Here is a 19,388-nt window from a genome sequence, read left to right on the forward strand (position 1 = left end):
TATATACTTATAAGACGATCTCCAAGCAGCTTGATGTTCCTGTGACTACAGTTGCACATATTATTCAGAAATGTAAGCTCAAATACTTATTTCCAGGACGTCCTATCCTGACAGCACCATGGGGTTGACCTTTCATCCTTACAGGGACAGGAAATACACGAGAGGTTAAAAGGTCCCCTCCCACACCACACTCCAGTGTTTTTCCTGTCCCTGTAAGGACAGGCACGAGAGCGCCGCAACGGCGGCGGCAGGAGAGCAGCAGAACTTACCGGGGCCAGGAGGTTCGGGGTCCCAGCCCCCAACTTCTCCGGTCGGACGGTGCGCGCGGCACCCCCCTAAGGGGGGTTTCCCGCCTGCGGTCCCGTGGAGCGTCACTCCGGGACGATGTAGCGCTTCCCCCGGTGCGACTCCCGCGAGAGCCGGCGGCCGCGTCTCTTCCGGTCGCCGGGTATGACGACTTCCGGTTTGGGCCTGCGTCGTCAGAAGGAAGCGTCATGGACGGGAGAAGCGTTTCCAGCGCAAGATAAGGTAGGATAAGAACGGGGGAGCGGGGGCAGCGGTACAGACTGGTCACCTTCAGCGGACATCATGGACGGAGAACACGGACGCAGGAGCGAGCCAGACCCAGCGTCCGTGAGTAGGAGGCAGGGTGGGCTGTGAGTTCAAAGACAGGAGCTGTTAGTAAAACGGTCTCCTGTTCTTTGTTAGGACAAGTCGGCGCCGACCCCGGTGGCAGCAGCATCTAGGGGATCAAACAAGCCCAAATGCCCCATCTGTGCCAGCAAGCTGCCGAGCACATGGAAGAAACCCTTATGCGAGGACTGTACCCTGCGGATCATCAGAGGAGAGCAGGCCACGTTCCTCACGGAGATGCGCACAGTGGTCAGAGAGGAGGTCCAGGCCTCCGTCTCTGCATGGCTACCCACGCAGTCGGCCGACCGGTCCCAATCCAAAAGACCAAGATGGGAGTCCGACCAGTCTTCAGAGGAGGAGATACGGGGTACGGACTCGGAGGAAGAAGGCGAGATCACCTCTGAACCCCTGGAGACGGGGAAAAAGTACCTCTTCACATCAGAGAATACGGACGAGCTCCTCAGGGCAGTGAGGAGTACGATGCAGATCGTGGAAGCCCCGAGGGAGCAAACCATCCAGGACGCGATGTTCGGGGGGCTAAGAGCCAAGGTCCGTCAGGTCTTCCCAGTCAATGACCATATCCGGGCGATGATCCTGGAAGAATGGGAGGACGCCGAGAAAAGACTGATTGTGCCACGAGACTTTAAACTGCGACTTCCATTTAACCCGGAAGACATCAACACTTGGAATGAGGTGCCTAAAATCGATTCCCAGGTGGCTAAGGTGTCAAGGAAGACCTCAATTCCCTTTGAGGACTCTTCCAGTCTCAAAGAACCCATGGACAAAAAGGCCGACGTGCTCTTGAAGAGGCCTTGGGAGGCCTCAGCGGCGGTGATGAAAGCAAACATAGCCGCCACTTCAGTCGCTAGGGCCATGTATCTATGGATCGACCAGATGGAACAGCAATTAAAGGAAAAAGCCCCTAGGGGCGATATCCTTGAGAGTATTCCCCTGTTAAAGATCGCAACTGGTTTTCTGGCGGATGCTTCGGCGGAATCTGTAAGATTTGCGGCCAGGAATAACTCTTTATCCAGCGCGGCCCGTCGAGCCATATGGATGAAAACCTGGTCGGGGGACTACCAGTCTAAGAATAAATTATGTTCCATACCCTTCTCGGGGGGGAAAGTATTTGGGCCGGCTTTAGATTAGAGAGTGCCTCTGACGACAAAAAAGGGTTTCCAGAGGAGAAACCTAGAAGGCAGTCTTCCTTTCAGAGATTCCGTCCTTACCAGTGGCAGGAATATAGAGGGAAGGGGAAATCTCGCTGGGAATATTCAAAGGGGGGGAAAAGTAGGGCTCCCCCATCTCGTTCCGGCCAAAGTTCCAGAAGCAGAAGACAATTACGCCATACCGGTAGGGGGGCGTCTCAGACACTTTGCGGAGGCTTGGCGAGTCATCTCCCAAAACCCATGGGTCCTCAATACAATCTCCCAGGGTTATTCCCTCGAGTTTACAAACCCCCCCCCTGCACGATTCGTGGTCACAGAACCCCGTTCCAGAGCCCTGATAGATCCTATATGGGCCGACATAGGGGATCTATTAAAGACCGAGGTAGTGGTTCCCGTCCCAGAAGTGGAGAGAGGTCAGGGGCACTATTCAATTCTCTTCACGATAATAAAACCGTCGGGAGAAAGCCGAACCATCATAAATTTAAAACCATTAAATCAATGGGTTCGGTACTAGAGATTCCGAATGGAATCCCTGAAAACCGCCATCCCACTGATAGACCAGAACGCTTCCATGTGCACTATATACTTAAAAAGTGCGTATTATCACATGCCCATCCATCCTCAATCTCAGAGGTTCCTACGTTTCGCCCTAAAGAAAGGCGGCAGATACTACCACTTTCAGTTCCAGGCCCTTCCGTTCGGCTTGGCGTCAGCACCTCGAGTTTTTACGAAACTGGTCGCCGAAGTCGTGGCAAATTTAAGACAGGAGGGCATAATCATCGTGCCTTACTTAGACGACTTTTTAGTGGTATCCCGTACAGTGGAGGAGTTGAAGGAACAACTCATTTCAGTAATTTCCAGGCTCGAGAGCCTAGGTTGGATCCTGAACAGAGAAAAGTCAGATCTTCGGCCCAGTTCTCAGAAAAAATTCCTGGGGGTCATGTTGGACTCCAGAAGAAGAATCTCACTCTTACCCGAAGAGAAGAAAAGGCCCATCATGGACAAGGTTCGTCAGCTCGGTCAGCACCAGGTTTTCGATAAGGACCGCGATGAAGATTCTGGGCACCCTAACCGCATGCATACCCTGCGTTATGTGGAGCCAGGCCCATACAAGAATCCTGCAGAGGGAGATCCTGTCAAGATGGGACAGACGACAGTCCTCACTGGACAAGAAGTTCCAGCCGTCTCCAGCTTTAAGATCATCCCTGAAGTGGTGGACCAACCACAGAAATATCAGCCAGGGGGTTCCTTGGATCCTGTCTCCTTGTGTAACCATCACCACGGATGCCAGCAAGGAAGGATAGGGAGCTCACCTAGAGGGAAGATACCTGCAAGGAACATGGCCCAAGAACATCAGCTTACAGTCCTCAAACTACCGAGACCTACGAGCAGTTTGGGAAACGCTGAAGAGAAACAAGTCATGCCTACAGAACCAGCATATAAAGATCATGTCGGACAACGTGACCACAGTGGCCTTCCTACGCCACCAAGGGGTCCAAGGCACGGGAAGCTTCAGGACCTAGCGGCTCGCATCCTCACCTGAAAACAACACCCGCTCCTTGTCAGCAATACACCTGGAAGGCTCCCAAAACAATATGGCCGACTACTTAAGCAGGCAAGAAGTCCGGGCCACCGAGTGGGAGCTAAAAGAAGAGATCTTCATGGACTTGTGCCATCGCTGGGGGACACCCCAACTGGACCTCTTTGCGACAAGAAGAAACGCCAAGCTGGAGAGGTTCTACTCCCTCAATCCGGCGGACCATCCGGAAGAGATCGACGCCTTGAACCAGAGCTGGAGAGGGGGACTACTATACGGGTTCCCCCCTATCGCCATAATACCAAGGGTTCTCAGAAAGATCCAGGAGGAGGGAGCTCGGGTGATGCTAATCGTACCCTTTTGGCCCCGGCGGAGTTGGTTTCCCCTCCTCAAGAAAATGGCTCAGAAGGGACCACTCCATCTACCAACGTCGTCGGACCTACTTGCCCAGGGCCCAGTTCAACACCCAAACCCAGGAAGTTTGCAACTAGCAGCATGGATCCTGAGAGGGACATCCTGAAGTCCAGTGGCCTCTCGGACCAAGTGATCTCTACATTACAGGCCAGCCGTAAACCTGTCACGCGGGCAATATATCGTAAGATCTGGAAGAGGTTCTCAGAAAGTGGTAGTGCCCCTTTAGACCTGTCTCGGCCCAATATCCCTCAAATCCTAGATTTCCTACAGGCAGGATTTGATAAGGGCCTAACCCCGAGCACACTCAAGGTCCAGATAGCGGCCTTAAGTACTTTCTTCAATTTCTCCCTATCCTCCCATCCATGGATAGCACGATTTACCAAAGCCACCCAGAGGTTAAGACCCACATTAAGAAGGACGGTCCCCCCGTGGGACCTAAATCTAGTCCTCAACTCTCTGTGTAGACCCCCTTATGAGCCAATATCAGAGGTAGACATTGCAAAGCTCACACAAAAAAACGTATTTCTGGTAGCAATCACCTCAGCCAAGCGCTTAGGGGAGATCCAGGCCCTCTCAGTCCAGAACCCCTACATTCAGATCTTTGAGGATCACATAGTGCTCAAGCTAGACCCGAGGTTCCTCCCGAAAGTAGCATCTCCGCAAAATCTAAACCAGGAGATAATCCTACCCTCATTTTGTCCAGACCCAAAGAATGATAAAGAAAAACTGTTCCATTCCCTGGATGTTAGACGTGCAGTCATCCGCTACCTAGAGGTCACCCGGGATTGGCGACAGGGCACAAAACTATCCATTACGGCGGTAAAAATAAGGGTAAAAGCGCAGCTACACAGACCCTGGCAAGGTGGATTAAGACAATTATCACCTCGGCGTACGAGGCCGAAGGGTTTCCTATACCCGTAGGACTTAGGGCCCATTCCACTAGGGCAATAGCGACATCATGGGCAGAGAGGGCGGGTGCCTCAGTAGATCAAATATGCAGGGCCGCCACCTGGTCTACACCGAACACTTTCTGTAGACACTATAAGTTGGACACTTTGACAGCTAGCCAGTCGACCTTCGGTCGTAGAGTGCTACAAGCAGTAGTCCCACCCTAAGCGAATTCCTACTTTGCTATTCCCCATGGTGCTGTCAGGATAGGACGTCCTGGAAAACGGAGATTAGACCTACCGGTAATGTTATTTCCAGGAGTCCATCCTGACAGCACTGGTAGTTCCCTCCCTAGGATCTGTACTGGTGTCAATATGCTTGCACTAAATCTCAATAAATTTTAATTGCATCCATACTGGTGTGGTACTTGGAAAATCACTGGAGTGTGGTGTGGGAGGGGACCTTTTAACCTCTCGTGTATTTCCTGTCCCTGTAAGGATGAAATGTCAACCCCATGGTGCTGTCAGGATGGACTCCTGGAAATAACATTACCGGTAGGTCTAATCTCCGTTTTTCGTGTGTGTGTGTATGTGTGTAAATATTATACTTTGGGTTTTTTAGACATTTTTTTTAATGTGATTTTTAACCCCTTAATCCCATATGACGTACTATCCCGTCCATGTGCCCTGGGACTTAATTCCCAGGGACGGGATAGTACGTAATAGCGATCAGCGGCGCCCACGTGGTGAGCGCCGCTGATCGCAGCCGGGTGTCAGCTGATTATCACAGCTGACACCCGGCACAATGTGTCAGGGGGGCGGTCACGGACCGCCCCCGACACGTTAACCCCTTGCACACCGCCATCAAACACGATTGCGGTGTACCGGGGGTTAAAGGGAAGCATCGGCAGGGAGGAGGCTCCCTCCGTGCTTCCCTGAGCCCCCCATGGCAGCGCAATGTGCAGCGCTGCTGCGGGGGGCTCCTTCCCTGCAGGCCCCCGAATCCAAGATGGCGACGGGGACCTTCGGGGTCCTGCAGGGAGCCGGCTTCCTCAGTGCCTGCAAAGCACAGGCACGAGGAAGCCTGCTGCACTGCCTGTGACAGATCGCTGATCTGTCACAGTGATCTGTGATAGTGATGTCCCACCTGGGACAATGTAATAAAGTTAAAAAAAAAAAAAGTGTTAGAATAATTTTTAAAAAATCGCCAAATAAATTAGAAAAAGAAAAAATATTCCCCCAATAAATTCATTTTTTGGAAATAGAAAAAAAAAACCAATAAAAGTACACATATTTGGTATCGCCGCGTCCGTAACGACCTGCCCTATAAAACTGTCCCATTAGTTAACCCCTTTAGCGAATCCCTTAAACAATAAAAATAAAAAATGAAGCAAAAAATAATGATTTATTATCATACCGCCGAACAAAAAGTGCAATAACGCACGATCAATAAGACGCATATAAATATCCATGGTACCGCTGAAAACATTATCTTGTCCCGCAAAAAACGAGCCACCATTCAGCATCATCAGCGAAAGAATAAAAAAGTTATAGCTCGCAGAATAAAGCGATGCAAAAATAATTATTTTTTTTTATATAAAATAGTTTTCATTGCATAAAACCGGCAAAACATAAAAAAAAAGACCTAAATGAGGTATCGCTGTAACCGTACTGACCCGAAGAATAAAAGGGCTTTATCAATTTTATCGCACGCGGAACGGTGTAAACGCACCCCCCCAAAAGAAATTCATGAAACGCTGGTTTTTGTTCATTCTGCGTTCCAAAAATCGGAATAAAAAGCGATCAAAAAATGTCACGTGCCCGAAAATGGCACCAATAAAAACGTCAACTCATCCCGCAAAAAATAAGACCTCAAATGACTAGGTGGGTCAAAATACGGAAAAATTATAGCTCTCAATATGTGGTGATGCAAAAACTATTTTTACAATAAAAAGCGTCTTTTAGCGTGTGACAGCTGCCAAGCATAAAACCCGCCATAAATAGTAAATCAAACCTCCCGTTATCACCCCCTTAGTTAGGGAAAAATAATAAAATTAAAAGAAAATGTATTTATTTCCATTTTCCCGTTAGGGCTCAGAATAGGGTTAGGGGTGTGTTGGGGTTAGGGTTGGAGTTAGAATTGGGGGTTTCCACTGTTTGGGCACATCAGGTGCTCTCCAAATGCAACATGGTGTCTGATCTCAATTCCAGCCAATTCTGAGTTGAAAAAGTCAAATGGTGGTCCTTCCCTTCCAAGCTCTGCCATGCGCCCAAACAGTGTTTTACCCCCACATATGGGGTATCAGCCTACTCAGGACAAATTGCAAAACAACTTTGGGGTCCAATTTCTCCTGTTACCCTTAGAAAAATAAAAAATTGGGGGCAAAAATATCATTTTTGTGGAAAAAAATGATTTTTTTATTTTCACGCCCGGGCGTTATAAACTACTGTGAAGCACTTGGGGGTTCAAAGTGCTCACCACACATCTAGATAAGTTCCTTGGGGGGTCTAGTTTCCAAAATGGGGTCACTTGTGGGGGTTTCAATAGTTTAGGTACATCAGGGGCTCTCCAAACGCACATGACACCCGCAGACCAATCCATCAAAGTCTGCATTCCAAAACGTCACTATTTTCCTTCCGAGACCCGATGTGTACCCATACAGTAGTTTTCTCCCACATATGGGGTATCCGCGTACTCAGGACAAATTGGACAACAACTTTTGGGGTCCAATTTCTCCTGGTACCCTTGGGAAAATAAAAAAATTGGTGACTAAAAGGTCATGTTTGTGGAAAAAATATGATTTTTTTTATTTTCACGCCCGGGCGTTATAAACTTCTGTGAAGCACTGGAGGGGTCAAAGTGCTCACCACACATCTAGATAAGTTCCTTGGGGGGTCTAGTTTCCAAAATGGTGTCATTTGTGGGGGGTTTCCACTGTTTTGGTACATCAGGGGTTTCGCGACATGGTGTCGGATCTCAATTCCAGCCAAAAACTTCAAATGGCGCTGCTTCCCTTCCGAGCTCTACCATGCGCCCAAATAGTGGTTTACCCCCACATGTGGGGTATCGGCGTACTCCGGACAAATTGCACAATAACTTTTAGGGTCCTGTTACCCTTGGGATAATAAAAATTGGGGGTGAAAAGATCATTTTTGTGGAAAAAATATGATTTTTTAATTGTACCGCTGTACGTTATAAACTTCTGTGAAGCCCTTGTGGGTTCATAGTTCTCACCACATATCTAGATAAGTTCCTGGGGGGTCTAGATTCCAATTTTGCATTGAAAAAGTCAAACTGCGCTCCTTCCCTTCTGAGCTCAGCCGTGCGCCGAAACAGTGGTTCCCCCCCACATATCAGTTATCAGCGTACTCAGGACAAATTGCACAATCAATTTTGCAGTCCAATTTCTCCTGTTACCCTTGGTAAAATAAAAAAAATTGAACCTGAAGTATTTTTTTTTGTGAAAAAAAGTTAAATGTTCATTTTTTTTGTTTTTAAATATTCAAAAAATTCCTGTGACACACCTAAAGGGTTAATAAACTTCTTGAATGTGGTTTTGAGCACCTTAAGGGGTGCAGTTTTTAGAATGGTGTCACTTTTGGGTATTTTCTATCATATTGTGGTCCGTAAAAATAAAATGGTGTTGCAAAAATGAGAAATCGCTGGTCAACTTTTAACCCTTATAACTTCCTAACAAAAAAAAATTTGGGTTCCAAAATTGTGCTGATGTAAAGTAAACATGTGGGAAATGTTTCTTATCAAGTTTTTTGTGTGCCGTATCTCTGTGATTTAAGGGCATAAAAATTCAAAGTTGGAAAATTGCAAAATTTTCACCAAATTTCCGAAATTTCACAAATAAACGCAAGTTATTTAAATTAAATTTTACCCCTAACATGAAGTACAATATGTCACGAGAAAACAATGTCAGAATAACCGGGATCCATGGAAGCGTTTCAGAGTTATTACCTCATAAAGGGACAGTGGTCAGAATTGTAAAAATTGGCCGGTCATGAACGTGCAAACCACCCTTGGGGCTTAAGGGGTTAAGCTAGGTTATTTTTACTTGTGATGCAGAGACTGCATTGATGTTAGATTGGAATGATAGAAGTTCCCTTAGCTCGGAGGACTTCCATTCCCGCTACTTCCCTCACTTTTACTACATGAAGGTGTACAGTGATTTACGACATAAAAAAGAGACAATCTCTCCAATACTGTAACACATGGGTCCCCGACCCTTGTTTTATAGGCCCCTGATGTACAGATTGCAGTTGTCCTCCAGCTCGGTGCATTAGGTCCAGATCTAACCACAATCAATAATAAGCAGGGATTCAGAAGGGCACTTTTACAAGTAGCCCTCTCTGTCCTATTCTTTTATAAGCCAGCAAAAAAACCCTCACTGTATTCTCTGGCAGAGGCTCAGTATGTCATGTGCATCTGCTTGAAGACTGGTCTAGGTTGCTGCTGTCCACCACAAAAGAGCAGCTCTGGATTGCTGGGGGGGTCGGGATAAATATGGTGAGCTGGAGATGGGATCATACTGCTGGATAGAGGGAAGGACTTGCAGCTAGATGCTATAGTGTGGTGTGAGTGCCTAATGCAAGAATTACCTGCGGGATTGAGGTGGGAAGGCGTAGATGTTCATATACAACCTGGATGGCAAAGAAAGGTCTTTGTTGTAATCACCGTGGGATGCAGGGATGCATTAACTGTCATTATAAAAGGAATGGCGGGCTCTGGATGTCCCTAGTATAATAGAGGCTGAATATCACTACTATATTTGGGGCTGGATGTCCCTAGTTTGGGGGAAGGGGAGGATATCACTGCTAGGAGGAGCGGCAGGATGTCACTACTAAAAGGGAGGCCGGATGCTATGAATATAAGGGGGCTGGATGTCACTATTATAAGGGAGGCTGGATGTTACTAATTTAAGGCGGCTGGATGTCACTATCAAGGGAGGTTGGTTGTTACTAATATAAGAGAAGCTAGATGTTACTAATATAAGGGGAGCTGGATGTTACTAATATAAGGGGGGGCTGGATGTTACTAATATAAGGGAGGCTGGGTGTCACTATCATAAGGGAGGTTGGATGTTACTAATATAAGGGGAGGCTGGATGTTACTAATATAAGGGGGGGGGCTAGATGTTACTAATATAAGGGAGGCTGGATGTTACTAATATGATGTTACTAATATGAGGGAGGTTGGATGGTACTAATATAAGGGGGGCTGGATGTTAGTAATATAAAGGGGCTGGATGTCACTGCTGTAATGGAAGCTGGATGTTACTAATATAAGGGGGGCTGAAAGTTACTAATACAAGGCAGCTGGATGTCACTGCTATAAGGTAGGCTGGACGTCACAACTATAAGGGGGGCTGGATGTTACTAATATAAGGGAGCTGGATGTTACTAATATAAGGGGGCTGGATGTTACTAATATAAGGGAGCTGGATGTTCCTATCATAAGGGGAAGTTGCATGTCGCTGCTATAAGGGGAGGTTTGATGTCACTGCTATAAGGGGAGGTTGGATGTCACTATAATAAGGGAGGCTGAATGTTACTAATATAATGGGGATGGATGTCACTAGTATAAGGGGGTTGGGTGTCACTAGTATAAAGGGGCTGGATGTCACTTCTATAGGGGAAGCTGAATGTCGCTATTGTATGGGAGTCTAAATGCCACTACTATAGGGGAGGCTGGCTGTAACTACTATAAGGGAGGCTGGATGACTTTTCATTTTAGACTGGACAGTATAGTCCTCCTTACAGCATTATGGGCCCCACAGACTCCTCCATACAGTATTATGGGTACCACATAGTCCTCCGTAAGTATTATGGGAACCACATAGTCCTCAGTGCAGTTTTATTTGCACCACATAGTACTCCATATAGTATTATGGACACAACATTGTCCTCTCTACAGTATTATGGGCCCCATATATTGCTCCATACACTATTATGGGCCACATATATTGCTCCATACACTATTATGGACCCCATATAATGCTTCATACAGTATAATTGGAAAAAAATCACATACCATACAGATGCGGCCTTTCCAAAACCCTGTCTGATAAACAAATGCAGCAGGCCTCCACCTCCACAAATGAAGGCAAGGGGCAGCACAGGTGCAAACTACTGTTAAAAACAGCCACCCCACACCTACCAGACTATGCACACTAATAAGGCCTGCATAGGTTGCTGTTCACACAGATACGTGAGATGCAATGTGTCTGGTTCACAGCCTATTAGTGACATCCATAGTTTTATCAGGCAGGCTGTGCATCACTATAATATGCACCACACAGTGACAGACGCCCTATTAAACCAAGCCAACAGAAAGAAGCCTAGCTGCATCCTGCAAAGCGATATGATAAAAAGCGCAAAAAATTAATGCATATGACAAATACATTATATGAGGTATTCGTTAATATTTTGGCCAAAATAGATAAGCTCGCAACCCACGTCTCGGGTACTCATACTTGCGAGTCCTAACACTAATATCAAAAACTGCTAACATAAACATTTTTTTCAAAAATCACATACCATACAGATACGGCCTTTCCAAAACCCTGTCTGATGAACAAGTGCACTACTAGCAGGATGCAGCAGGCCTCCACTAATAAAGGCAAGGGGCAACACAGGTGCAAGCTACTGATAAAAACAGCCATCCCGAACCTACCAGATTATGGAGGGGTTGGATGCCTAGTAGGAAACAATGCACACTAATAAGGCCTGCATAGGACGCCGTTCACACAGATACGTGAGATGCAATGTGTCTGGTTCACAGCCTATTAGTGACGCACAAAGTTTTTCAGGCGGGATGTGCAGCACTATAATATGCACCACACAGTGACAAACGCCCTATTAAACCAAGCCAACAGAATGAGGCCTAAGTGCGTCCTGCAAAGCGATATGATAAAAAGTGCAAAAAATTAATGCATGTTAAATACAGTATAATAAGCCCCATATATTGCTCCATACAGTATAATGGGCCCTATGATGAAACAGCTTTTAATCTTAATTATCCAGACTTTTTTTCAGGTACCCAGGAGGCATAGACTGTTATCTTTATGTTGACTTTTTAATTTATGTGTTTGTTCCTTTATTGGCTAAGAAACACAGACTATTCTTCATACTAGCCTGAATGTGACTTAGGAGTTGCTATTTGCTGCAACCTTATTGTCTGTCTGCTATATTTGAGGGATAGAGACATAGGGTAATTGAACACTAGATATTTGATAATGTGTTCAGTGACCATTGTGTGGGACCCTGTGTCTTGTTGACTTGCAAAACAGAGGAGGAAAAACTATGCAAATTTATTAAATACTCAAACAATGCAAGTTAATCTCATCACTCCTTCTTCTTGACCTCTGGATGATGGCTTGAAAGATAACAGTTGTGAACTATATAAGGTGGATATGCCTCTGTAATAAGAGATCTGGAGATCCAGAGAGACTTTACAAAACCGCAGCCAGGAACATTCTACAGGATGTCAGCTTAGGGGACCACAGCCCATCTAGAAGAACACAGATCTGCTCTATTGACCATCGCTGATCCCTTAGAGACGTCTTGAAGAATCCAGATTGGGAGATTGGGATAATCGGGTCACCTGGTAACATACCTCTGTCAGTGAGCTTCCTACGCATGTTGTGACTGCCTCTATGTACATGCAACAGGTGTAGGTAGTCGGCCCTGGAAGCTCTGAAGTTGCAATTGCTTTAATCCCGGCGAGTCAGCGGAAGTATGAGACTCTGTAATTTTGCACCATCTTGGGTATTTTGCTGGGTCTATTCTCTATGTTATCTGTTTTTTAGTTCAACAAAGTATTGCCACACTGTTTTACCCTCACCCTGTGTTGTCTGAGTAGTGTTTTGCCCTAGTTAAAAGAGAGTGGGCGATTAGTGGGATGAGTCTTGGTCCATGCAGTCTTTCTAAAGACAGCTGAACCAGCAGACGAGAGCACCCACTGACCCCCGTGTCCCCATACTTAGTGGCAGCATTGGGATACTATTCAACCCCGGGGGAGCTGTGTGGTACTAGCAGGTACGCAGGATGCAGTGACAAGTCGCGAGACGGTTTGGTGTTTTTATAATAACATTTATGGGCCTAGAGGTGACTTTCCTCAGGCTCGGCATGACCGGCAAAAAGGGGGAACACCAGTTGCCCTCGCAGGGGCTCAATACAAATAAACGATAGAACACGACTACTTCCGGCAATAGCCGATCACTATAGGGCCGCGGTATGGCCGACTACGGGTCCTTAATCATAAAGTCAACTTAGCCATTCAGATGTCCTTCGCCGTTCGGGTTGGTGGTCTTTCGGTGTAGTAGTTGCTGGGCCCAGTTGCTGAGACGATGGCGAAGTCTTCACGCGCTCCGGCGCACTGATGACACTGGAGCCCCACAGGCTCCGGCGGGGTACTTGGACGATTGGGCCGCAGCCCCCGGCTTGGGGCAAGCGGCAGCGATGGGTGGTGGCGGGTGACAGGCCACCTGCGCAGCTAACGGCTGCGACGGGGAGTCTGCGGTCAGCAGAGGCCTGGCCCCTGCCGCGGACCAGAGCGGGACAGTGATGGCTGCTGGCGGTGCTGTACTTGCCGTGGCCACTCATGAGGACAGAGCGGCTGCCGGCGGCGGGGAACAGGCCGCTGACGCGGGCTCAGGCGGGACGGCAGCGGCCGCAGGTTGGACTGGGGCCACAGTGGCCGTGGGCTGGAGCGGGGCAGCAAGTCCCAGATAGTCGCCTCGGTACAGTCCCTCTGGAGTCCTCGATGAGTGTCCTCCCTGGCACTGGTGAGTCGCTCCCCCTTGCAGCAGCTTCAACTGTCTCCTGCTCTCTGTGTCGGTCTGCTAACTCATCACCCCGGGAATTCCCCACCCTCTTTATATTGGTCCCTCCCCCAGCCCATATGTCTGTCACAGTGGTCCGTCCCTGAATCCTGTCCCCCGGGGACAGTTTCCCCCGGAACCCAGATGATGGCTCCGGGGCCGTTCCTCCCACACTCCCCCGCCCTGTATACCCGCCAGTCCTTGGGTGAGGGTTTTTGTAGACTCGGGATAGTCTTTCGGGAGGCCAGTCCTTGTCGCCATACAAATTGGTCCTGTTCGTAACGTTCAGGGGGTTTGCCAGCTGTTGACCGCTCGGAGCGTCGAAGCTCGGGTATCGTGGAGTCTTCTGGGGTGGTGGAGGGTGGTCGCATAGTGGGTTCTGGTGGGATGTCCGGGTCTACTGGAGTGCCACTACTGGGGCGACCCGCAGATGTGATGGGGGAGTCCTCTTCGTCATCCAGGTCCCAGACTGTGGGTAGGGGGTCGGGGACCTGGAGGGTCGGTTCGAGCCGCGGGGGATTGGTAGACGTACAAGGTCGTAACATGTTGCGGTGCACAACTCGTGTGAGAGGCGCGTTGTCTCCTTCTGATTGTATTTCGTACACAGGCCCGTCGGGGCTTATTCGGCGCAACACTCGGTACGGATTCACCTCCCACCGTGGCTCTAACTTGTTTTGGGGACGTTGATCAAGTACGAGGACCCGATCCCCAGTCTGAAAGTCAATGGGTGGGGGCAGTGCTCCCCCCTGGTGTTCTAGATCCTGAAGTTTCGTGTAGACGATACGGTGAAGGGTCTGCAGCCGTTGCCGGTGGTTTCGGACCCACGAGGATACCCCGGTCCAGGGTAGGGGATCCTCTGGGTTCAACTCCACCTCCGTAATTCCTTTGCCTTCCCGTCCGAACAACAATGAGTAGGGGGTGTAACCAGTCACTCGATGCACCCGATTGTTGTATACCCACACCAGCTTGGGGACATATTCAGGCCAGCGGGCCTTGCGGTCGCTCTCTAGAGTACGCAGCATTTGGATTAGCGTGCAATTGAATCGTTCACAGGCTCCGTTTCCCTGCGGGTGGTACGGCGTAGTCCACGACTTATCGATGCCGTAAAGATGGTGTAGCTCTTCCATGACTTTTCCTAGGAAGCATGCTCCTTGGTCCGAATGTATCCGTTGTGGACAGCCGTACACTTGAATAAAGTTCTTACAGATCTCATAGGCGGCCGACTCAGCTGTTTGTTCTCGAGTGGGGGTGACCACGGCAAATTTGGTGAAATGGTCCACCATAACGAGACAATGTTCATACCCCTGATAGGCCGGACCTATAGTCAGATAGTCCACCGTAAGAAGCTCCAGAGGGGCTGATGTTACGATAGTTTGCACCGAGGCTCGTTGCGCGGGGGTTTAGTGAGCTCACACGGGCGGCAGGTTCGACAAACTTCTACAGCAGCGTGCAAGCGTGGGTGGTATGCTATCTGCTGCAACCATTGTAAAGTCTTTTGAGTCCCAAAATGAGCTCCCTTCTCGTGGACTTCCCGGGCCAGTTGGTTGAGATGGGCTCCCGGCACGATCACCTGCCATATCGTAGCCGACGTGGTTCGTGACACGGCTTTTCGATACAAAATTCCCTTTTTGATTAGTCTTTCCCACTGGCGCAACATTAGCAACATATCTTGGGTTAAAAGCCTGTCTCTGTGAGCCCGTGGGCAAGTTACCGGTTGCCACCCATCGGCGCAGGAGTCCAACTTCTGTATCTCCTGTTGCTGCTGAATCCATTTGTCATGGGGCTGTTCCAGCATCCCTCCTAGGAGCCCTGGATTAGGCACTTCCTGCATGTTGATTGTAGGCACGGCCGGGGTGAGGGCGAACGGCGTCTCGTCTGTTCTAATTCGTCGTCTCGACTTCGCCCTGGGGTGGTGTGTCGGATTCTGGAGAGCGCGTCGGTGTGCACGTTTTCAGCACCCCGTTTGTAGATGATCTTATACTTGAATTTGGCCATCCGAGCCACCCACCGCTGCTCCAGAGCCCACAGTTTGGCATTCTCCAAATGGGCTAACGGGTTGTTATCGGTCCGCACTACTACTTCGGAGCCTGCCAGGTACTCTGCGAATCGCTCCGTCATTGCCCACACTACCGCGAGGAGCTCAAGCTTAAAGGAGCTGTAATTGTCCGGGTTACGTTCTGAGTCGTGCAGTGACCGGCTACCGTAGGCGATCACTTTCTCCCGGCCGTCCTGCACCTGTGACAACACAGCTCCTAGTCCCTGAAGGCTTCCATCGGTATGTAGGATGAACAGTTGCAAGAAATCCGCATATGCCAATACCGGGGCGTCCGAGAGCGCAGCCTTAATATCTTGAAACGCATCCTCTTGCGGTTGCTGCCACTGGATCTTCCGACCATTCGCTCTGGCGGGAGCCCCCTTCAGCAGGTCCTGCAGGGCATGAGCTCAGCGTGCAAAATTTTTCACGAACCGACAGTAGTAGCCGGCCAGCCCCAAGAAGGGGGTAGGCCACCCCTGGACGGCAGCGACCTTTTCCAGGGATGGTCAGATGCCCTCCGCCGAAACGGTATGCCCCAGGTACTCGATTTGGGTGCGGAACAGGTGGCACTTCTGGGGCTTTACCTTTAACCCGTACTTCTGCAGCTGACCGAGCACCTGCCCCAACCGCTTCAGGTGGTCCTTGAACGTGGAGGAGTAGATGATAACATCGTCCAGGTATATCAACGTGGCTTCAAAGTTACCTCCTAGACACCGCTCCATCAACTGCTGGAAAGTTCCTGGGGCATTGGCCAGCCCAAACGGCATCCGATTGAATTCGAACAGTCCCATGGGAAGGATGAATGCCGTCTTGGCCCTGTCTTCCTCCGACATCGGCACCTGCCAGTACCCACTGGCCAGGTCAAGGGTTGAAAACTACGTTGCGTATCCCAGGGCGGACAGAGACTCTTCTATGCGGGGCAGTGGATCCGAATCCTTGATGGTGCAGGCGTTCAACTTCCGATAATCCACGCAAAAATGCAAAGTGCCATCTTTCTTCCGAACCAGGACAATAGGGGCTGCCCAAGGGCTTTGGCTCTCTTGTATGACCCCCTTCCGAAGCATTTGGGCTAACAGAGTTTTCACTTCCTGGTATAGCTGCGGTGGTATTTGCAGATATCGCTCCCGGATGGGGGCCGCTCCTGCCGCATTCGGCCCGCATTCTCTCCAGGATGGCTCGACCTTTCTCCTCGGTCGAGGATACGGCAGTCTGTTGGGTTCGTACCGTTACTGCCCAAGGATTTTCGGGCTGCGCCTTCAACTGGACCGCGGGGTGCGGCAGCATCTCCTCCAGTGGTCGTACTAGTTTGGCCATTTCGGCCCGGGGCTTCAGAGCGATATCCTGATCTTCCAGTTGACACAACGTACCAAAACAGTCCCCTCCCTCACTGTGGCCAGGGAGCGGGCCACCAGGATGCCAGGGTGCAGGCGCTCCACGTAACATGGTTCCACCTGCACCTCCATGCCCTCCAGTGGTATCGGAGCGCGGATCCGCAGAGCTACCACCGTCTGCCCCGGAGGAAGCACGAGCGGGGGGCTCGCCGGCGCGATTACCTTGCCCAGCGCCTCACCCTCCTGACACTCCTGGAGCACTCGCACCTCCCGTACCAACCGCTGGAAGACCTGCCCCTGGGCTGTGCAAGAACCCCAGTGGCTCAGAGTCTCTTGCGTGGGTTCATTGAGGAGGAGGTGGCCGAACTCTCGTAGTACGTTCATACCCAGAATAACCAGATGTTTGCTGTTTGTGTCTCCCTGTGTCAGGATCACTCCCCGCAGGCCGAGTGATTTGCCGCTTCTTGAAATCTGCATCCTGGCTACTCCGACGACAGGAACTGGTAGCTGGTTGGCGGCTACCAACTTTATCACTGTCCCCCACTAAGGTCTCACTGCTTCGGGAAAATGTTGCCGAAAATAAGTCTCTGGCATGGTCGTAACTTGCGATCCCGTATCTACTAGGCATCGCACGGCCTTCGATCTCTGCCCATACCACTGGGCACCACGCGACCAGGTCTTCGTGACTTCCTCCACCCTGTGTGATGAGCTCCAGCTCCGGGCGGCGTCCCCCCGGCTCAGGGTCCTCTGCTCCTCTTGGCCAGCGGGGCAGGTTCCCCCTGGAACGTGGGCACTCTCGGGTGAAGCGTCCCAATTTTCCACTATTGCAACAGGCAAATGGTCGTGGGGACCGACTTGGGTGGGGGCTACGATGGTTCATGCCTCCTTCACCCGGCCCTGGCCGACTCCTTGTGGCCGCTCTTTTGGCTTCGGCCAGTTAACACTTAATACTCTGCATCTCTTGCTTCAGCTCTCGTATCCAGTGGGGTTCACTCAGGGCGTTTACGGATGCTTCGATACTCCGAGCCATCCCCACGGGAACCGTCACCTCCTGCTCCTGCTCCCGAACCCGTGCATCCTTCCCTATCTCTGAAAAGGTCACTCGCACCCGCTCTCGCAAAGCCTGTCTTGTCAGGGTGTCTCGTAACCCAGTCACTAACAGGTCACGTAATGTTACGTCCACGGTCCCCACGCCGACTCCGTCCCTCCTTTCAATGGCTAAAAACAGTTCCTGCAAAACATTCATATACTGGGTCACTGTTTCCCCCTCTTTCTGCATGTGTCTAAACATCTGGGTTCTCAGTTCCCCCACATCGGTCGGGTCCCCATAGGCCTCTAAGATCTGTAACACCCGGACGAAGGTGCTGCGCTGCCCCCGGGGCCTCAACATTACAGTATCCTGGGCATCCCCGTCCAACGCCATCAGGGCCACTTCTGCCTCTAGGTCAGGGGTAAGCGGATGCATCCTGAATAACCCACGCATTCGCTCCGTCCAGTTCCACAGCATAGTATTGCTGCCGGAGAACCTGGGTAGATTGCTTAGCATGGCCCCCAAAGAAATGCTGGGTCAGGGGCCCTCGTTGTCCGCGCTCGGAGACTGCATCCTGCCGACTACGCCATATGTGGTACTAGCAGGTACGCAGGATGCAGTGACAAGTCGCGAGACGGTTTGGTGTTTTTATAATAACGTTTATGGGCCTAGAGGTGACTTTCCTCAGGCTCGGCCTGACCGGCAAAAAGGGGGGAACACGGGTTGCCCTCGCAGGGGCTCAATACAAATAAACACAAACGATAGAACACGACTACTTCCGGCAATAGCCGGTCACTATAAGGCCGCGGTATGGCCGACTACGGGTCCATAATCATAAAGTCGACTTAGCCATTCAGTTGTCCCTCGCCGTTCGGGTTGGTGGTCTTTCGGCGTAGTAGTTGCTGGGCCCAGTTGCTGAGACGATGGTGAAGTCTTTGCGCGCTCCGGCGCACTGATGACACTGGAGCCCCACAGGCTCCGGCGGGGTCCTTGGACGATTGGGCCGCAGCCCCCGGCTTGGGGCAAGCGGCAGCGATGGGTGGTGGCGGGTGACAGGCCACCTGCGCAGCTAACGGCTGCGACGGGGAGTCCGCGGTCACCAGAAGCCCGGCCCCTGCCGCGGATCGGAGCGGGACAGTGATGGCCGCCGGCGGTGCTGTACTTGCCGCGGCCACTCGTGAGGACAGGGCGGCTGGCGGGCTCAGGCGGGACGGCCGCGGCTGACCGCGAGCAGGCCGCAACCGCAGGCTGAGGGGAAGCTGCAGCGGCTGCGGGTTGGACTGGGGCCGCAGTGGCCGTGGGCTGGAGCGGGGCAGCAAGTCCCAGATAGTTGCCTCGGTACCGTCCCTCTGGAGTCCTCGGTGAGCGTCCTCCCTGGCACTGGTGAGTCGCTCTCCCTTGCAGCAGCTTCCACTGTCTCCTGCTCTCTGTGTCAGTCTGCTGACTCATCGCCCCGGGAATTCCCCACCTTCTTTATATTGGTCCCTCCCCCAGCCCATCTGTCTGTCAGTGGTCCGTCCC

At 50.6% G+C, this 19,388-nt stretch overlaps 1 protein-coding gene across 4 annotated transcripts in view; it reads left to right on the top strand.

Moving 5' to 3' along the window:
• The window catches only part of SIRT2 (sirtuin 2), an 89,505-nt gene that overhangs the window by 52,471 nt on the left and 17,646 nt on the right, over positions 1 to 19,388 (top strand). The gene's annotated exons all lie outside the window — the stretch shown is intronic.

The sequence above is a fragment of the Dendrobates tinctorius genome, unplaced genomic scaffold (genome assembly GCF_039654945.1).
Source record: "Dendrobates tinctorius isolate UK_male_01 unplaced genomic scaffold, ASM3965494v1 ptg000246l, whole genome shotgun sequence".
Taxonomy (NCBI): Eukaryota; Metazoa; Chordata; class Amphibia; order Anura; family Dendrobatidae; genus Dendrobates; species Dendrobates tinctorius.